Genomic DNA, 18,403 nt, shown 5'->3' on the forward strand with positions numbered 1-18,403 from the left:
CCTTTTCCTAGAAGAGCTCCTTACCATAGCTAAAGAGTCTCTTCTACCCTTACTAAGAGGAGAGTAGCCACTGAACAATTACAGCCCAGTAATTAACCCCTTGAGAGAAGAATTTTTTGGGTAATCTCAGTGTTGTCAGGTGTATGAGGACAGAGGAGAATCTGTAAAGAATAGACCAGATTATTCGGTGTATGTGTAGTCAAAGGGAAAATGAACCGCAACGAGAGAAAAGGTTCCTATGTAGTACTTTCTGGCCAGTCAAAGGACCCCTTAACGCCCTAGCGGTATTATTTCAACGGATGGCTGGTGCCCTAGCCAACCTACTACCTACCTACTTCTTGCTTAGGTATTAATGTTTCAACTTTCATTGTGGTGTATAACGTATGTTTTCTTATACCACATAATATGTAAAGTGAATATGAATATTTTGGTATTGATAAATATATTGTTAGACTATTTGGTAATTTAGTATCAAATCTTTGCAAGGTTGTAATAATTATCTTGTTATAAGTACCTCATGACATGAGCCTCTCTTTATAGTTTATATATGAAATAACTATTCTAATGTTATCGTTGTTCTTAAAATGTTTTATATTAATGGTTCATTATTTCCCTTGTAGTTAATTTATTTCTATATTTCTTTTCTTCACTGGGTTATTTTTTCCCTGTTGGAGCCTTTGGGCTTATAGCATCCTGTTTTTCCAACTATGTTTGTAGCTAACTTGTAATAATAGCAATGATAATAATAATGTTGTGTACTATCACTTACGAGAGAACATTGCTAACAATTTTGAGGAAATCTTCACATCATCTGTGAATATGATTTCAAAAGTTGAAGTATTTCCAAGCAAGTCAAAATCATCTGTGACTTTTCATCATTTAATGAATATTACCTGACCATCTCATCATGGAATCAGAAGAGAGATTTCCCCCTTCTCCAAGACTGCATCAAACCTTTTCGGACGTGTATGGCCCTTCAGCCCAGTACAATGATGACATGGATATAGCCCTAATGTCTGCTGCTGAAATTTGTTAGGATGATCTCCCTTCATCAGAACTAGTCCCACAGGAACTGAAAAGATGGAAGTTGAAGTTTAAGTTGCTGTCAAAAGATTCTATCCTATTGACATGTGCCAAGGCTATAATGATGTGAGACCCATTTATAATCCCTAATATTTGCACCCTGCTTAAAATAATTTAACATGCATAATAGCCAGTACCATCATGCGAAGGTGAGAGATCTGCTAGTAGTTTTATGACGGCCAATATGAAAGAAGAGAGGCTTCCCTCACTGGAATTAATTCACATTAATTACAACATGCCGATTGATTTGGATAAAGCTGTGGATATTTCTTCTATAAGCGTCACTCAAGACGACTAGAGGTCATATCTGTTTTCACATGAGCTTTAGTGTTTCACTGTTTTTGCGGGTAGAAGAACGTGCTAGTTTATTCCTCATTCATTAAGAAACCACATGATCATATGTGTTATGTTTTTTGTACTGTAATACCATATGCACTACGTGTATTAAAGGTAATGTTGCACAGTATTGCATTGTTAGAACATGTTAATCATAAGTGTAGTAGCGTATGTTACGAAGGATTTAATTATTTGATAGTTACCTCAAAGATAGGATGTGATTCTTCTTACCTTTGTATTACAGTAGGATCTAGTCTTTTAAGAGTGATGCTTATTTGTTATTTTCATATTTTTTGTCCAAGGGTTTGTTTACAAGATGAGTAGTCACTAGTTGGAAGCCACTCAAAGCTGTAGCAGTAATGTAACTTGAGAGGAATATATTTATTTTATAATACAAACGTATTATTGAACCCTACTAAGAAGAATCGACGAAGATGGGATTTACACAACTATAACAACCATTGCTTATTTCAGGTATGTGTTGATGGCAGTAATCCAATTACATTAATAACAAATATAAAAATATGGCCAGCATAGTAAAGGAAATTACTTTCCTCCCAAATCGTTACTACACGTTACTTATGGTTGTAGTGTATTATATGTACAAATATTTGAAATATGCATACATTTTATATTCTCATTTGTAGTGTGTATTTGAAAATTTTCATACATAAAATACATAGTAATTGCAGTTTCTCCTTTTTATTTCTAAATTTTATTTATTCAATTTCATTGCATAACATACATACTTTAGAATATTTATACGTTATTATCTTTTGTTAAGTCAAAGTATATAACAAAACAGTAAATAAAGTAATATATATGTATTTGTTAACATACTTTGAAAAGCATCTAATCGGGACTAAAGACTGGATAGGGTAACAGAGGAAAATATCTGGGCAGATATGAAGGGAATAGCTCAAAATTGTGACGGGCCGAGAGAGGAGTTGTGAACTCAAAGGCAGATTGGAAACGACTGAGTTATTTATTAAGGAACACTCTTCTTTATATTCAAAACCTCAAGGCAACAGGACATGACCTGTTCGAGAGACAGACAATGTTACAGAGCAAAACGGAGACATGATCATTCAGGTTCTTTTTAGTGCGAGGGAAGAGCACAGATACCAGCATAATATATACAAAATAATTATGTACAATTGTGTGACACACGGTTGGTACATGGCTCCCCCCCTAAAAATGACATACTGTACATGTTAAATAGGGCGCCCTGATCTAGAGAGGCGAACTGTAGGCGGGTCATCTGGCAGAAGATAAGCAGGTTTTAGACGATCAATGGAGACCCAGTCTTCTTTGCCCGGAATGTTTAGGAGGAATGCTTTCGGACTGCATCGGATCACAAGGAAAGGGCCCGTGTAAGGGGGCGTTAGTGGTGGCTTGCTGGTGTCGTTGCGCAGGAAGACGTGCGTTGCAGAGTGCAAGTCCGTTGGTATGTGATGCTTCGCTGGGGGCTTGTAAGTCTGGCGGCACGGAGTAAATTTTCCCACGACGTGACGTATGCGCTGGAGATCGTCAGAGGAGGTTGTAGAAGGAAAAAATTCGGTAGGGACGACCAACGGGTCGCCATACACCATTTCGGCTGCCGAGACGTCGAGGGCGTCTTTAGGAGTGGTCCTTAGTCCAAGGAGGACCCAGGGAAGCTGAGTAAACCAGTTGCAATCCTTGCAGCGGGACATCAAAGCTGCTTTGAGGGTGCGATGAAAACGTTCAACCATTCCATTGGCAGCGGGGTTGTAGGCCGTTGTCTGATGTAGGGTGATGCCCAGGAGATTCGCTGATGACGTCCATAATTGAGAGGTGAAAGTTGTTCCTCTGTCAGAAGTAATATGCTCAGGGATACCGAATCTTGAAATCCATCCAGAGAGTAAGGCAGATGTACATGAGGCGGACGTTGCAGTTTCCATGGGAATGTCTTCAGGCCAACGAGTGGAGCGGTCGATGACGGTAAACAGGTAACGATGTCCTTGTGATGTGGGTAAGGGGCCTACAACGTCGACGTGAATGTGTACGAAACGACGCTGAGGTTGAGGAAAGGTGCCTACTCCTGAATCCGTGTGTCGATGTACTTTGGAAGTTTGGCAAGAAGTACACGCACAGACCCAATCCTTAGCATCCTTAGAAATGCCGTGCCAAATGAACTTTGCCTTCAGCAGCTGTGCAGTAGAACGGCACGAGGGATGTGAAAGGCCGTGGATGAAATCAAACACCTGTCGGCGCATGGGAGCAGGAATCCAAGGTCGCGGTCTACCAGTACTGACATCACAGAGGAGGGTGGTGTTGGAGTCTTCGAGGGGAAAATCCTCCCAACGGAGGGACGTGCAGGATGTCCTACAAGCTTGATACTCTGGATCCTGTCGTTGGGCTTCAGCCAGGGCGTTGTAATCCAATCCCAGTTGAACGGCAGCCAACGTGTTTCTTGACAGGGCATCGGCAACGGGATTCATTTTCCCAGGGACGTATTGGAGGGTGCAATTGTATTCAGCCACGGCGGAGAGATGTCGGCGTTGACGGGCGGACCAGGCGTCAGACTGTCGAGTGAAGGCGTGCACCAGAGGCATGTGGTCTGTACGAATGACGAAGGGCGTACCTTCTAAGAAATGGCGAAAGTGACGGACAGCCAAGTGCACCGCTAGCAATTCTCGATCGAAGGTAGAATAACCCGATTCTGCCTTGGACAGTTTTCTGCTGAAGAAGGCCAATGGGCGGGGCGAGCCTTTGACCACCTGCTCGAGTACTGCACCAATAGCGACGTCGCTGGCATCGGTGGAGAGAAGGAGAGGGGCGTGTGGGATAGGAAAAGTGAGAGCCGCAGCAGTTGATAGGGCCTTCTTTGCATTGCAGAAGGCTGCTTCTTGAAGGGGACCCCACTTCAGGTCCTTTGGCTTGCCCTTGAGGGAGGCGTAGAGGGGAGCAAGAGTGGCGGCAATGGCTGGCAGAAAACGGTGATAATAGTTGATCATGCCCAAGAATTCCTGCAGAGCTTTGACGGTCGAGGGTGCGGGGAAGTTCTGAACGGCTGCTACCTTCTCAGGGAGGGGATGGACTCCTTCAGGAGTGATACGGTGCCCTAAGAACGACACTTCGTTGGCGCCAAAGGTACACTTGTCGTACCGGACTACAAGGCCGTTTTGTTGCAGGCGGTCGAGCACGATGCGCAGGTGACGGAGGTGTTCCTCTTTTGAGGAGGAGAACACAAGTATGTCGTCCACATAACATACACAGAAAGGGAGGTCCCCTAGGATGCCATCCATGAGACGTTGAAACGTTGCTCCAGCATTACGAAGGCCAAAACAGGAGTAATTGAAGGTGTAAGTGCCAAACGGAGTGGTGATGGCGGTCTTGGGGATGTCTTCTGGGTTCATAGGCACCTGATAATACCCCTTCAGGAGGTCGAGCGTAGAGAAAACCTTCGCTTTGTGCAGGTAGGAGGTTACATCGGCAATGTTTGGGAGGGGGTAGTGATCCGGTTCTGTTTGCATGTTCAGGCGCCTGTAATCCCCGCACGGACGGAGGGAGCCGTCTTTCTTCAGAATGATGTGTAAGGGTGACGACCATGGGCTGGAGGCCTTTTGGCAAAGGCCCATTTTCTCCATTTCGGCGAACGTCTGTTTGGCGGCTGCCAATCATTCCGGTGCCAGACGTCTGAATTTTGCGAAGACTGGGGGTCCCGTCAAATGATATGGTGATAAATACCGTGCTTGGCAGGAACCGTGGACGTTTGGCGAAGTTCTGGACGGTAAACTTCCGGGTACGACGTGAGGAGGTGGGCGTAGGCATCCGTGGGTGCGCTGATGTGGAGAGCGAGGTTAGAGGGGGCGGGTTGAAGAGGTGTCGACAAGTACGAGTCTGCGTTGACCAATCGTCGGTGGGCGACATCGACCAGAAGGTGGAAATGAGAGAAGAAATCCGCACCGAGGATTGGCATTGTGACGTCAGCAACGAGAAACTTCCAATTGAATTTACCGTTTCCGAACGATAATGTGAGGTTCTCGTAACCGTAGGTGGGTATCGCAGATCCGTTGGCAGCTACCAAGCGGACGTCGGCAGATGTAGACAGACTACGTTGTGCCTTGAAGAGTTTCCTTGGCAAAAGAGAACGACAAGCACCCGTGTCTACCAAAAATCGCACGCCTGTTCCTGCATCCTGTAAAAAGAAAAGATTAGAAACATGGGAGGCCACCGCCACAAGCGATGGCCTACTTACACGTTTTTTGGCCACTGACAATCTTTGGCACATTTCTTCGCGGTTGCCCCGAATCTGAAGTGGTAGTAGCAAAACTGCGGCGGATGGGAGGTAGTAAGTGGCTGTAGAAGTCGTTCGTTGGGGCGCGAGCGATTGGTGGGTGGTGGGCAGCTTTGTCGCCGCTTCGGCACGTCACGGGGTAGGCGTGTATGTCCTACGGCATTCATGTCAGCTTCGGTTGACGTTGAATAGGCATCCTCGTCGTCAGGGGTGGAGGCGTTGATGGAGGTCTTGAAGTGGCTGTCCATAAGGGCGTCGGCTTTGGTCATCAAGTCCTTTGTGGGTAAACTATCGACATCGGGTATGGCAGCGCGCACAGGTTCAGGTAAACGGCGTATCCAAAGGGCACGGAGTAGGTTCACCTCACGAGGAGAGCCGTCTGCGGCAGGTTGAAGGCGAGCGATACTGGTCATTTCCCTGAGGGCAAGCGAAGCCCTTTGGTCCCCCAACGGTTGTTGCGAGAGCTGAAAAAGCTTTGCTATACGGGCGGCTGGCGACGGCGAGTACTGCTGCAGAAGGTATGATTTGAGGACGTCATACGCTATTGGGGTGTCTCCTTGTTCACAAAGCCAGTCGGATATTTCTGGGAAGGTGTCCTCGGGTATCGCCGTGAGAACATAATCCACTTTGGTGGTTGAGCGAGTCACGCCCCTGATACGAAAGTGGACTTCAGCGCGTTGAAACCAAGCAAACGCTTCTCCACTAGCGAACGGTGAAAGTTTCAATGGAGCAGCCGCAGTGCCAACTGCTGGGGTAGAGTCCGCCTCCGTCATAGTACCAACGATGGAGGGGCGAGGGAGGTGGGGGTGGAAGGCAGTGGGAGCGAGTCGACTTCCGGGGTCACCAATGTGACGGGCCGAGAGAGGAGTTGTGAACTCAAAGGCAGATTGGAAACGACCAAGTTATTTATTAAGGAACACTCTTCTTTATATACAAAACCTCAAGGCAACAGGACATGACCTGTTCGAGAGACAGACAATGTTACAGAGCAAAACGGAGACATGATCATTTAGGTTCTTTTTAGTGCGAGGGAAGAGCGCAGATACCAGCATAATATATACAAAATAATTATGTACAATTGTGTGACACACCGTTGGTACAAAATACTCTCTTCATCTCCTCTTAATGTCCTCATCCTTAAGCAATATATTTCCATCTCTATTTTCTTTGATGACTCCTTGTTGCCCCAAATCCTGCCTTTGCCTTTTCCTAAAGTTTGAAATCTTATAGATATCCCTTTCTCCCTACCTCCTACCTTGTTTCTAGCCTTTCATTCAATTTCTCTACTGCTCTTCCAATTATTATACCTACTTTTCTCCTTGAATTTATTTTCTCTTCGCTGTTACGTTCCTCTGCACCCTGTCTATACCTTATTTTCAAGTCCTTGAATGCGTTCGATTTGATTTCAACGGAGACTTGCTCCTCTTTTCCCTACCATCACTTTTCTCTTTTCGACACACCATATCCTCTTTCTCTTCCCACTAGTTCATCTATTTGTCCCACTCATATTTCTTTCATATCTGCCCAGATATTTTCCTATCTGTTTACCTGTCCAGCCTTTAAGTTCAACCTTTCCAGTCGTCTCTCTCACAACCCTCAAAAATTTATCACCTCTTTCTCATCTAAGATACCAAAACTTAATTCTAGGTCTCCTTCTCTTCTTGGGTTTTATACCTCTCATTTTAAAATCCATCACTATCAGTCTATGTTGTTTAACACATGCTTCCCCAATAGGATGTAACTCACATGGTTTTCCATTCCTCCTCCACTTTCATTGGTTATCAAATGCTTATCCAACTTCTGAAATCAGGTGTTCATGCATTTCAATTCAAAACTCTGACCAATCTCTAATATATATTCCGCATCCTCATCTCTAATTCAAAACCCATGGCCCCCATGTACCTCCTCATACCTATCTATTATCTTCCCCACTCGACCATTCATGTCTGCTCCTATGAAGAGCTTCGTCCCCTCTCTCACTGTTCCAATAGCTGCTTTAAACTCTTGTCTAAATAATTCTTTTCATGTTCTTGGCAACCCATTTGAGGAGCATATGCTGAAATTATGTTTTACAATCTGATCCCCTATTAGCATTGGAATTCTTAAATGATTATCATTTACTCTCATTACTTCTACCACTTTTTCCTTCCAGTTATTACTTATTATGACATCATCTCTGTTTCTTCCCTCTCATTACTTGCTGAAATCGACCTTATACCAATTTTCTATATCTCTATAGTTTCACTTCCTTTCCATCTAGTTTCCTGAACACACAGGATATCTATCCTCCTTCTATCGCCTTCGATCTTTACGTTTGAGTAATGACATTCCAAGTAACTGTTCTGATCTTCCATTTTGTCACTAGCTTCTTTGTCCACAGCTGTGAACCCTATGGTACTCCTCATCCATTTATAACGCAGCAGGGGGTCCTGATGTGTGTTGCTTATAGAGGACGCCCTAGCCGCATCCATATTTCTAGGATCATCAGGAATGGCTACAGATTTTGCACTGAATTTTACAGTTGCAAGCCCTTGCAGTCATTAACTTTAGTTATTGATGGAGGTCCTAACCTTAGACTGAATAGACCCACTGCAAGGCAGCAGTTTCCACAGTTATTGATAGTGGGCTTAGCCTTTTGCTAAAAGACAAAACTGCAAGGCAGCAGCTGTCCTTTTAGTCGCTTTCTATGACATTCAGATCGTATCGTAGTAATATTCTCACACCCTACCCTACCACGAGGGAATTCTATTATTATTTCTATAATCATATATAGAAATGCAAATCTAAGGATACGAATTCATTAATTTTTTTAAAAGAGTGTCTAAATTTACAGTATTAATGAATTCAGAGGCCACTTTACATTACTAGTAGCTACCAGTGCTTTACTTCAAACTATCCATATTTGTGGTTCTTTACCATTCTGTAGAAAAATTTTGATATTTGATATCTATAGTGGTTCAATGATGATTGTAGACGTGCTTATTTGGAGAAGCAGGAGGCCTTTCATCTTTGGAAGGGTAACAGATCAGATCTGACCTGGAATAACTATACTCAGCTTCGAGCTTTTGCTCAGAGAGTTTATGCCTCAACTGAAAAGGAATACAATTTAACCATAAAAGAAACCTACAACTCAGGAACATAAATGGTGGTCTACCCTTAAATCTGCACTCTTTGGGGTTGATGCAACAGTTCCTCCTTTACTTAAACCAGATGGCTCAGTCATTCATTGTCCAAAGGAAAAGGCAACCCTTTTGGCTGATGTTTTTGACAGTAAACAGAGTAATGAAAAACTTGTTGAACTTCCTCATTCCTGTTTTCCTGAGGCTAAACTAACTAGTTTAGCTTTTCGATCTCGTGAGATTGAAGCGCTGTTGATGGACCTTGATGCTTATGGAGGCGTAGACCCAAATGGTATTTTTCCTTTGGTTCTTATAAAGACAGCAGATTTCTTAGCTTCAAAGTTATCTGTTATTTTGCGCAAGTTATCAAGAAGAGGAGCTTTTAGCACTTGTTGGAGAATTGGTAATGTTACTTCTCTATGTAAATGTGTTTGTGGTAGGTCAAGTCCCACTGATTACCGCCCAATTTCCATAACTCCCATATTATCTAAAGTTTTTGAACGTCTTTTGGCAAAACGTCTTAATAGGTTTGCTGAAGATAATCTGTACAGAAATCCCTTGATTGTGGTCAGGAAGTTCGTATAATTGGCCTTGATTTTAGTGCTGCCTTTGACCGTTTTAATCATGAGGGCCTTGTTTTCAAACTCAAACAGTTGGAAGTGGGTGGGTCGTTTCTTAGCATTATTATTGATTTTTTAAGTAATAGATCTCAGAGAGTTGTTGTTGATGGGCACCATAGTGAGTATAGGAATTTGATATTCGGTGTTCCACAGAATAGTGTTCTTAGCCCATTACTTTTCATATTATATACACATGACATGTGGTTTGGACTAGAAAATAAGCTTGTTGCATATGCATATGATGCTACTCTCTTTGCATCAATTCCATCCCATGACTGTAGATCTGGGGTTGGTGAATCCCTTAATAGAGATTTAGCTGAAATTAGTGCATGGTGCAAATTATGGGGTATGAAGTTGAATCCTAACAAAACTCAAAGTATGATTGTAAGTAGGTCAAGGACGGTGGCTCCTGAACATCCGGATCTCAGTATTGATAATGTTTCTTTAAATTTGTATGACTTTTAAAATTTTAGGTGTGATTCTCGACAGCAAATTTACTTTTGAGAAACACATCAGGTCTGTGTCTTCTTCAATTGCACAAAAAGTTGGCTTATTGAGAAAGTCTTTTAAGATTTTCGGTGATCAGTCCATTCTGAAGAAGTATTTCAATTCTTTCATTCTACCTTGTTTTGAGTATTGTTCTGTCTGGTGTTCAGCTGCTGATCTTAATTTGTTGGATAGTAACTTACGGTCTATTAAATTTCTTATTCCTGGTTTAGATATTAATCTTTGGCACCGTCGTTCAATTAGATCATTATGCATGTTGCATAAGATTTTTTTATAACTCTGACCATCCTTTACATTCAGATCTCCCTGGACAATTCTATCCTGTTCGTAATACTAGGCAGGCAGTTAATTCTAATAGCCAGGCCTTCTCCATCATGAGGCTCAATACTACACAGTATTCGAGAAGTTTATTCTAGCTGTTACCCAAGTTGTGTAATAATCTTCCTAATCGGGTAGTTGAATCAGTAGAACTTCAAAAGTTCAAAGTTGGAGCAAATTTTTTTATGTTGACCAGGCTGACATGAGTCTTTCTATAGTTTATAAATGACATCTGTTTTTGACGTTGTTGATAGTTTATATATGACATATCTAATTTGACGTTGTTACTGTTTTTAGAATGATTTATTGTCAATTTATTCTCATTTATTTATTTCCTTATTTCCTTTCCTCACTGGGCTATTTTTTCCTGTTGGAACCCTTTGGCTTATAGCATCTTGCTTTTCCAAGTAGGGTTGTAGCTTGGCTAGTAATAATAAAAATAATAATAATAATAATAATAATAATAATAATAATAATAATAATAATAATAATAATAATAATAATAATAATACCAGGAAAGTTGCCAGTAGTGTCAAACATTTTGAAATTATAATTTTAAAATAAGCCATAGATATTTCATAACACTTTTCAAACCTAACTAATCTGTGTATACACTTAGGGGTATATTCAGTTTATGTTATTTGTATACACGAATGTTACCGGCGGAATACACTATAAGGTTAAGGATGTGAAAAGGTAGATTTTTCTTTTTCTATTCCGAAATACTTTTATTACTGTTAAGTAACGATTTTCTGATTTGGTACGAGAACTACGATGTTATGCTGACTCATATCATCACCTCTCTTCAAAGACATCGTCGAAGACAACAATGGACTAATCTGGTAATCTTTCTGACATTTTAAAGTGTACCCTAGAACCCCAATAGGCCTACCCTTTATTTGTAACTTTATATCGTGCTTAATACCTGTTAGGTTATTTTCGAAAATTCGCAACTCTGTATCAGAAAGTTATAGCGGCAGAGACTAGTAAGTTATCTAGCTCCTCTGCCGTTCTGTGCTTTCATGATTAAAATCCTCTATGCTGGATTATTTCACAATGTGTCCATGCTCATAAACTGTAAAGAGCCATGTAGACAGACCGTTATATGAAACACCGATAATGATCGCATTTTATTTCTTTTCAAATAACAAACAAAAATAAATGAAATAGAACAGTTTTTAAGGGCAGCTAATAATGTGGATGACATGAACTGTAAAAAAATAAATACAGTAGAATGAAAATAAAGATAAATAGATAACATATGTGTGTGTATGTTAATGTATATATGTGTATGTACACGTTTATATGTATACATACACACACACACACACACATATATATATATATATATATATATATATATATATATATATATATATATAAAAATACACATACTGCATATATGTATGTATGTATGTGTGTGTTTATTTGCTTGCCGAGAAATAATGATAACCGAAACATGCACTATCCGTAACTTTGGTTCTATTAATTACAAATGTCTATCTGAAGCATTCTAATTAAGAAATACAAAATTATAATTATCATACTTAAACTAATCACTTGCTTTTCAATATGAAAGTTTTTTTTTTTTTTAATGAATTGATATTTCCAAGAATTATAAGTGCATCTGCAACTGTAAGGCCACGTCAGCCTTCAGCGATAACAGTAACAACGTTATCATCATCTTACCACACGTGGACAGGCAGAATGTACAGGTACCTGGCATTCAATGATTGGCTGAAGCTTTAGAGCTTACACCAATCATGGCAGCTCTGTCGATTATATTCGGCTCGCTGACTATTCTAGCAATATTGGTTACAACGTCTGGGTAAGTGTTGAAATATATAAGTTTCAGAACGTCATTAATTATATTGTTCCTTTTATTAAAGACTTAATAAAGAAAACACAACGTTTCTTTATTACACGTACACAGTACTTTTATTAACAAATAATTGTATTTTATCTTGAATTATAACAAATTCACGTACAAAGATGATGTAGGTAGTAGGTTGGCCAGGGCACTAGCCACCCGTTGAGATGCTACCTCTAGAGAGTTATGGGTTATTTGACTGGCCAGTCAGTCATACATTGGATCTTTCTATCTGGTTACGGCTCATCTTCCTTTTGCCTAAACATACACCAAATAGCCTGTCCTATTCTTTACATATTCTTCTCTGTCCTCATACACCTGACAACACTGAGATTACCAAACAATGCTTTTTCACTCAAGGGGTTAACTACTGTACTGTAATTGTTCAGTGGCTACTTTCCTATTGGTAAGGGTAGAAGAGACTTTAGCTATGGTAAGCAGCTCTTCTAGGAGAAGAAGACTCCAAAATCAAATGATTGTTCTCTAATCTTGGATAGTGCCATAACCTCTGTACATGATCTTCCACTGTCTTGGATAAGAGTTCTCTTGCTTAAGGGTACACTCAGGAGCACTATTCTATCCTATTTGTATTTTTCTTGTTTTCCAAAGTTTTTATAGTTTACATATAGATTTATTTTAAAATGGTTACTGTTCTGAAAATATTTATTCTAATTGTTCATTAATGCTCTTGTAGTTTATTATTTCCTTATTTCCTCTCCTCACTGACCTATTTTCCCCGTTGGAACCCTTGGGCTAAATAGCATGCTGCTTTTCCAGCTAGAGTTGTGCTTAGTAAATAATAATAATAATAATAATAATAATAATAATAATAATAATAATAATCATCATCATCATCATAATAATAATGATAATAATAATAATAATAATAATAATAATAATAATAATAATAATAATAATACAAAATTTGTCACCGGCTACAGGGCTTGCGATATATTTAGATAATGATACGCATCTATATTATTATGAAAAGTGTTTTTAAATTTGTGTTTGCGCAAATCAATATAGATTTAATAAAATTACTATATCTTAACAATTTTCAACTAAAATCAGAATGATAGTCTTACACTTTTTCTTTATCCTTGAGCCAACAACATATTAACTGAAAAATCAAGACAGAAAATCAAAGGTGAATCGTTGAATAAAAACTTCATGAGTATTTTCTCCTTTGAGCCATCCACCCACAGCTATACATTTTCTGATTGGTGGACATACGAGCCTTCCCCCTTTTTTTTTGTTAGCCATAGACCATATAGTAGGTCACAGCTTCTCTATTTGCAAATATTTTATCGTTTGTCAATGTTTTCGTTCTTTTGAATTTTTAGTTTGATCTCTTAACCCGGAGATGTCCAAAGAGTAGCTGATATCATTGGTCTTTCAAAACATTCTTCTGCTGAAGGTGCCAATGCTTCCTTGCTTGTTTATCAATGATATCAAAACTTCTAAGTTTTAAAGTAGTAAAGTTTTCAGTTCTTTTAATAATAGATTTTCTAATAATTCAAGGAGCTACTTTTCTGATCCTTTATGTACGGGATTTGCCATATCCATAAAACCATAAATTCTATCTAGAACATTTTCTAACATTCGCTCTGTGACTCAAGTTTCCAAGAAGTAAGTATCAAGGATTTATCTAAGGCTATGGTTTCCAAATAATAATTACTTTTAATTGTCATATAATTCTTGTTTTATTGAATTTCAGAAAGACAGTCTTCTCGGATCACTGTCCCCAGCCCCTTAAGGATTTTACAAATAAACTGACTACTCAGCTTTCGCATAATTTTTGCCTAATTCTGAGTTCCTTTACTTATTCATAATTTGGGAAATATTTACTGACTCATTATTTTCCAATGGATGGTCAGAGGTTTACTTTCCAATTTATTTTTCTTAGCTTTCTACTACTACTAAATTCTTAGATATCCAAGTATCAAATTTCAACTTTTCTTTTAGTCATCACCAGAGATCAAAATGTGCTAGACAACTTCTTTCTAATCTTGTACTTCTCTATATTGTCTTTATATTGCTTCAGATAATTTTTCATCCATGGTTTATGTCTGTCATCTAGATTGTAGGGATTAGTATGCATGAATGCTCTGTATATACAACAGCCAAGATTGACAAACATTTGGGTCTAGGGCTCAAGGGTACTGGGTCTACCTGGTCAGATTACTATAATCGTGGTTAAGCTGTATATGTAAAGTGTATATATGTAATATAAAATGGGATTTATATTGATTTCAATGAATAATCGATCTAAAAGCTTTCCAGCTTCTATGAAAGTTAACTGGAAGCAAAAACATATATAACGTCACTTCAATGTGGACAGTAATAATAACAAATGTGAATAAAACATATAAAGTAACTGAACTAGAATGGTGCTAGTGAAGAGGAGTATGATGTGATGGTGGGCAAAGCTGGCATGATCCATCAGTTGATCGTTTCATTAGCCAAACCACACTTCACTGTAACCAGAATTTCCACCATGCAGCTGGAAAGTGCTGTCTAAGACATCATGTGTATCGTCTATCATCACTACGTAAAATAACAATATACTGTCACATGATGGAATAAGGATAATAAGGTTACATGCCATATCAATCTAACTGAATAGTAAAGTATTTTTCTTTCTTTTTTAATACCGTGTTAAGCACCATAGCTTAACAAACACAGAGTAATTACACTTCCATTGTACTGATGTAAATTAGATTTCTATTGGCTACTTTATTATAATATTCTTGAAGATATCAGACATGTTTGTGTGTTGCTAATTTAGGAAAATGTCATGTTTTACTCTTCTGGTCAATAGTTGATTTGATGAGGTACACACGCTGTTGAAAAGCACCAAAGAAAATAGATACATTTCGTTGACAACTTTAACTGCTTTGTGGTAAAGGTGGACTGAGACGAATACTTATTCGTGCTAGTTGCGTTTGTATACAATATCAATTCTCAGCTGAGTCTCATATAACCTAAGTTATTTTCCATGTCTGACTTTTGGTTCCATCCATCTCTTCCTTATCTATATTAAACATGACAGCAACCTGAAGATATTCTCTCCTGGAGTAATAATACTTCAAGAATCAGCTCAGTTGTTATGAAATAGTCTTTAGTCTTTCATACATGTTCTAGATTTATAAGAGGAAAGAAGTAAATTGACATAAGGATAGAAAAGGAATGGGGAAGTTATAAAGGATTTTAGAAGAGGTGTATAAAGTTTTTTGGAGCTGAACCAATTTAAAGAATGAAGCACTGGGTAATTCTACCTTGAGTAGTGCATCAAGTACCGATGCCTTCGTCTCTATTTCCATTTTTTTCCATGACATCAGCCCCTCTTGGTTCCTTATTACTATGCTATAGTTTTATGTTAATCATTCATTCTTCCTTTTATGCCGAATACAATATAATTTTGTAATTGTGGCTTCACCGGTAATAAAAATGCGAAACTTCTAGTTATGATTCTTTAAGAAAGAGAAGAAACTGTAAACGATTGTTTAATTTTGTTAGCTTAATCGAGGAAACGGAAGAAGTATCTTTTCTCTTGTGCTTTTGATGTCTTGAGGTATTAATGGCTAATCGATCTCTCTTTCTGTCGATTATTTCATTGAAGAATATAAACAGTATCTTTTTCATAATGTGGATTTTCGATTATAGTTACTGACGGCGTGACTAATGAACACCAAGTATTTATGTTTTCATTCTTACACTTGTCCCAGAAAATTTATCCTAAATATACAGTACTAAATATACGATGTTTACTTCTATGGGTACAGACAACAAACTATAAGCAAAATATGAAACATTTGGTTTGTGAACATAAAGTATAAATCAAACTTCTCTCTCTTCCCTAAATACACTCACACAATCACACACATAAACAAACACACGCGCACACACAAACACACACACACACGTATATATACAGTATACATATACATATATATATATATATATATATATATATATATATATATATATACACATATATATATATATATATATATATATATATATATATATATATACATGTATATATAAGGAAAGGAGAATAATAGGAAAAACAATAAGAGACATAAAAAGAGCAGCATGATACGAGAGTGAATTAAAGTACACGATATTTTCATAACATGTAAGAAAAAGAAATGGACATGGGCAGGACATATAAGAACAGTGACAGATGATAGAGGGACATTAAGAATAAAGAATGTGTTCTTAGAGATTACAAAAGAAGCAGAGGAAGGAAAAGAAGACGATGGATAGACGAGGTAAGAACGTTTGCGGGTGTAAACCTACATGGAAAGACCATGAACAGCAAGTGGAAGGAAATGTTTGAGGCCTTTATCCTGCAATGAATAAAGTTCGGCTGATGATGATGATGATTATATATATATATATATATATATATATATATATATATATATATATATATATATATATATATATATATATATATATATGCAGATGATGCTACTCTCTTTGCATCAATTCCGTCCCCTGAATGTAGATCTGGGGTTGGTGAATCCCTTAATAGAGATTTAGCTAAAATTAGTGCATGGTGCAAATTATGGGGTATGAAGTGGAATCCTAACAAAACTCAAAGTATGATTGTAAGTAGGTCAAGGACGGTGGCTCCTGAACATCCGGATCTCAGTATTGATAATGTTTCTTTAAAATTGTATGACTCTTAAAATTTTAGGTGTGATTCTCGACAGCAAATTTACTTTTGAGAAACACATTAGGTCTGCGTCTTCTTCAATTGCACAAAAAGTTGGCTTATTGAGAAAGTCTTTTAAAATTTTCGGTAATCAATCTATTCTGAAGAAGTGTTTTAATTCTTTCATTCTACCTTATTTTGAGTATTGTTCTCCTGTCTGGTCTTCAGCTGCTGATTCTCATCTTAATTTGTTGGACAGAAACTTACGGTCTTTTAAATTTCTTATTCCTGATCTAGATATTAATCTTTGGCACCGTCTTTCAATTAGTTCATTATGCATGTTGCATAAGATTTTTCATAACTCTGACCATCCTTTACATTCAGATCTCCCTGGACAATTCTATCCTGTTCGTAATACTAGGCAGGCAGTTAATTCTAATAGCCAGGCCTTCTCCATCATGAGGCTAAATACTAAACAGTATTCTAGAAGTTTTATTCCAGCTGTTACGAAGTTGTAGAATGATCTTCCTAATCGGGTAGTTGAATCAGTAGAACTTCAAAAGTTCAAAGTTGGAGCAAATGTTTTCATGTTGACCAGGCTAACATAAGTCTTTTTATTGTTTATATATGAAAGATCTGTTTTTGACGTTGTTAATAGTTTATATAGGACATATCTGTTTTGACAATGTTACTGCTTTTAGAATGATATGTTGTTAATTTATTCTCATCATTTATTTATTTCCTTATTTCCTTTCCTCACTGGGCTAGTTTTCACTGTTGGAGCCCTTGGGGTCATAGCATCTTGCTTTTCCAACTAGGGTTGTAGCTTGGCTAGTAATAATAATAATAATAATATATATATATATATATATATATATCTATCTATATATATATATATATATATATATATATATATATATATATATATATATATATATATCACAACACAAATGATTCATGTAGAGTCTCAAGCTTATTATAGGCGTATATTTTTTTTTCTCATGAGAAAGAGGTGATTTCTTCTCTATTTGCCTGTTCTGATATACTAATTTCTGAGCAGAGTTCTAGCAAGGCTAATGGACTTTATCTTTATTTTTTATGCAATGGTTTGGTTTGTCTGCAATGCAATACAATGAGAAATTTGCTTAGAGAAATTGTAATGCTATCTTCTTCATTTGACAACTGAACTGCTGACAGACTTGCAATCTCCAAAAGTAAATTAGTTTCCAACTGAAAGAAGTTTTAGCATATTTTCTACATCGTGTTTAATCAGATCAAAAATTAAAGGTCTGCTTTTTACCGGTGAATATGAAAGCAAGCATACACACTTGAATAAAGCACGTTTGCGACACCACTACACTGGTCGTTTGGTCAGCTAATTTGATCAATGATAACAACGGCAGATGCAGTTGGTATAAAAGAACCATTATTATCTATAGAGCAGGGGGAGGGGCTAGCAACTGCATTCCTTAAATATATACCGGAAAACCAATATGCAACACCTGGTACCACTCCTATACGTTTAAAGGGTAAAAAGCAAATGGTAAAATAAACATACTTATACACACAGTATATGTATATATATTCATATATGTATATATATATATATATATATATATATAT

The sequence above is a fragment of the Palaemon carinicauda genome, chromosome 14, assembly GCF_036898095.1.
Source record: "Palaemon carinicauda isolate YSFRI2023 chromosome 14, ASM3689809v2, whole genome shotgun sequence".
NCBI lineage: Eukaryota > Metazoa > Arthropoda > Malacostraca > Decapoda > Palaemonidae > Palaemon > Palaemon carinicauda.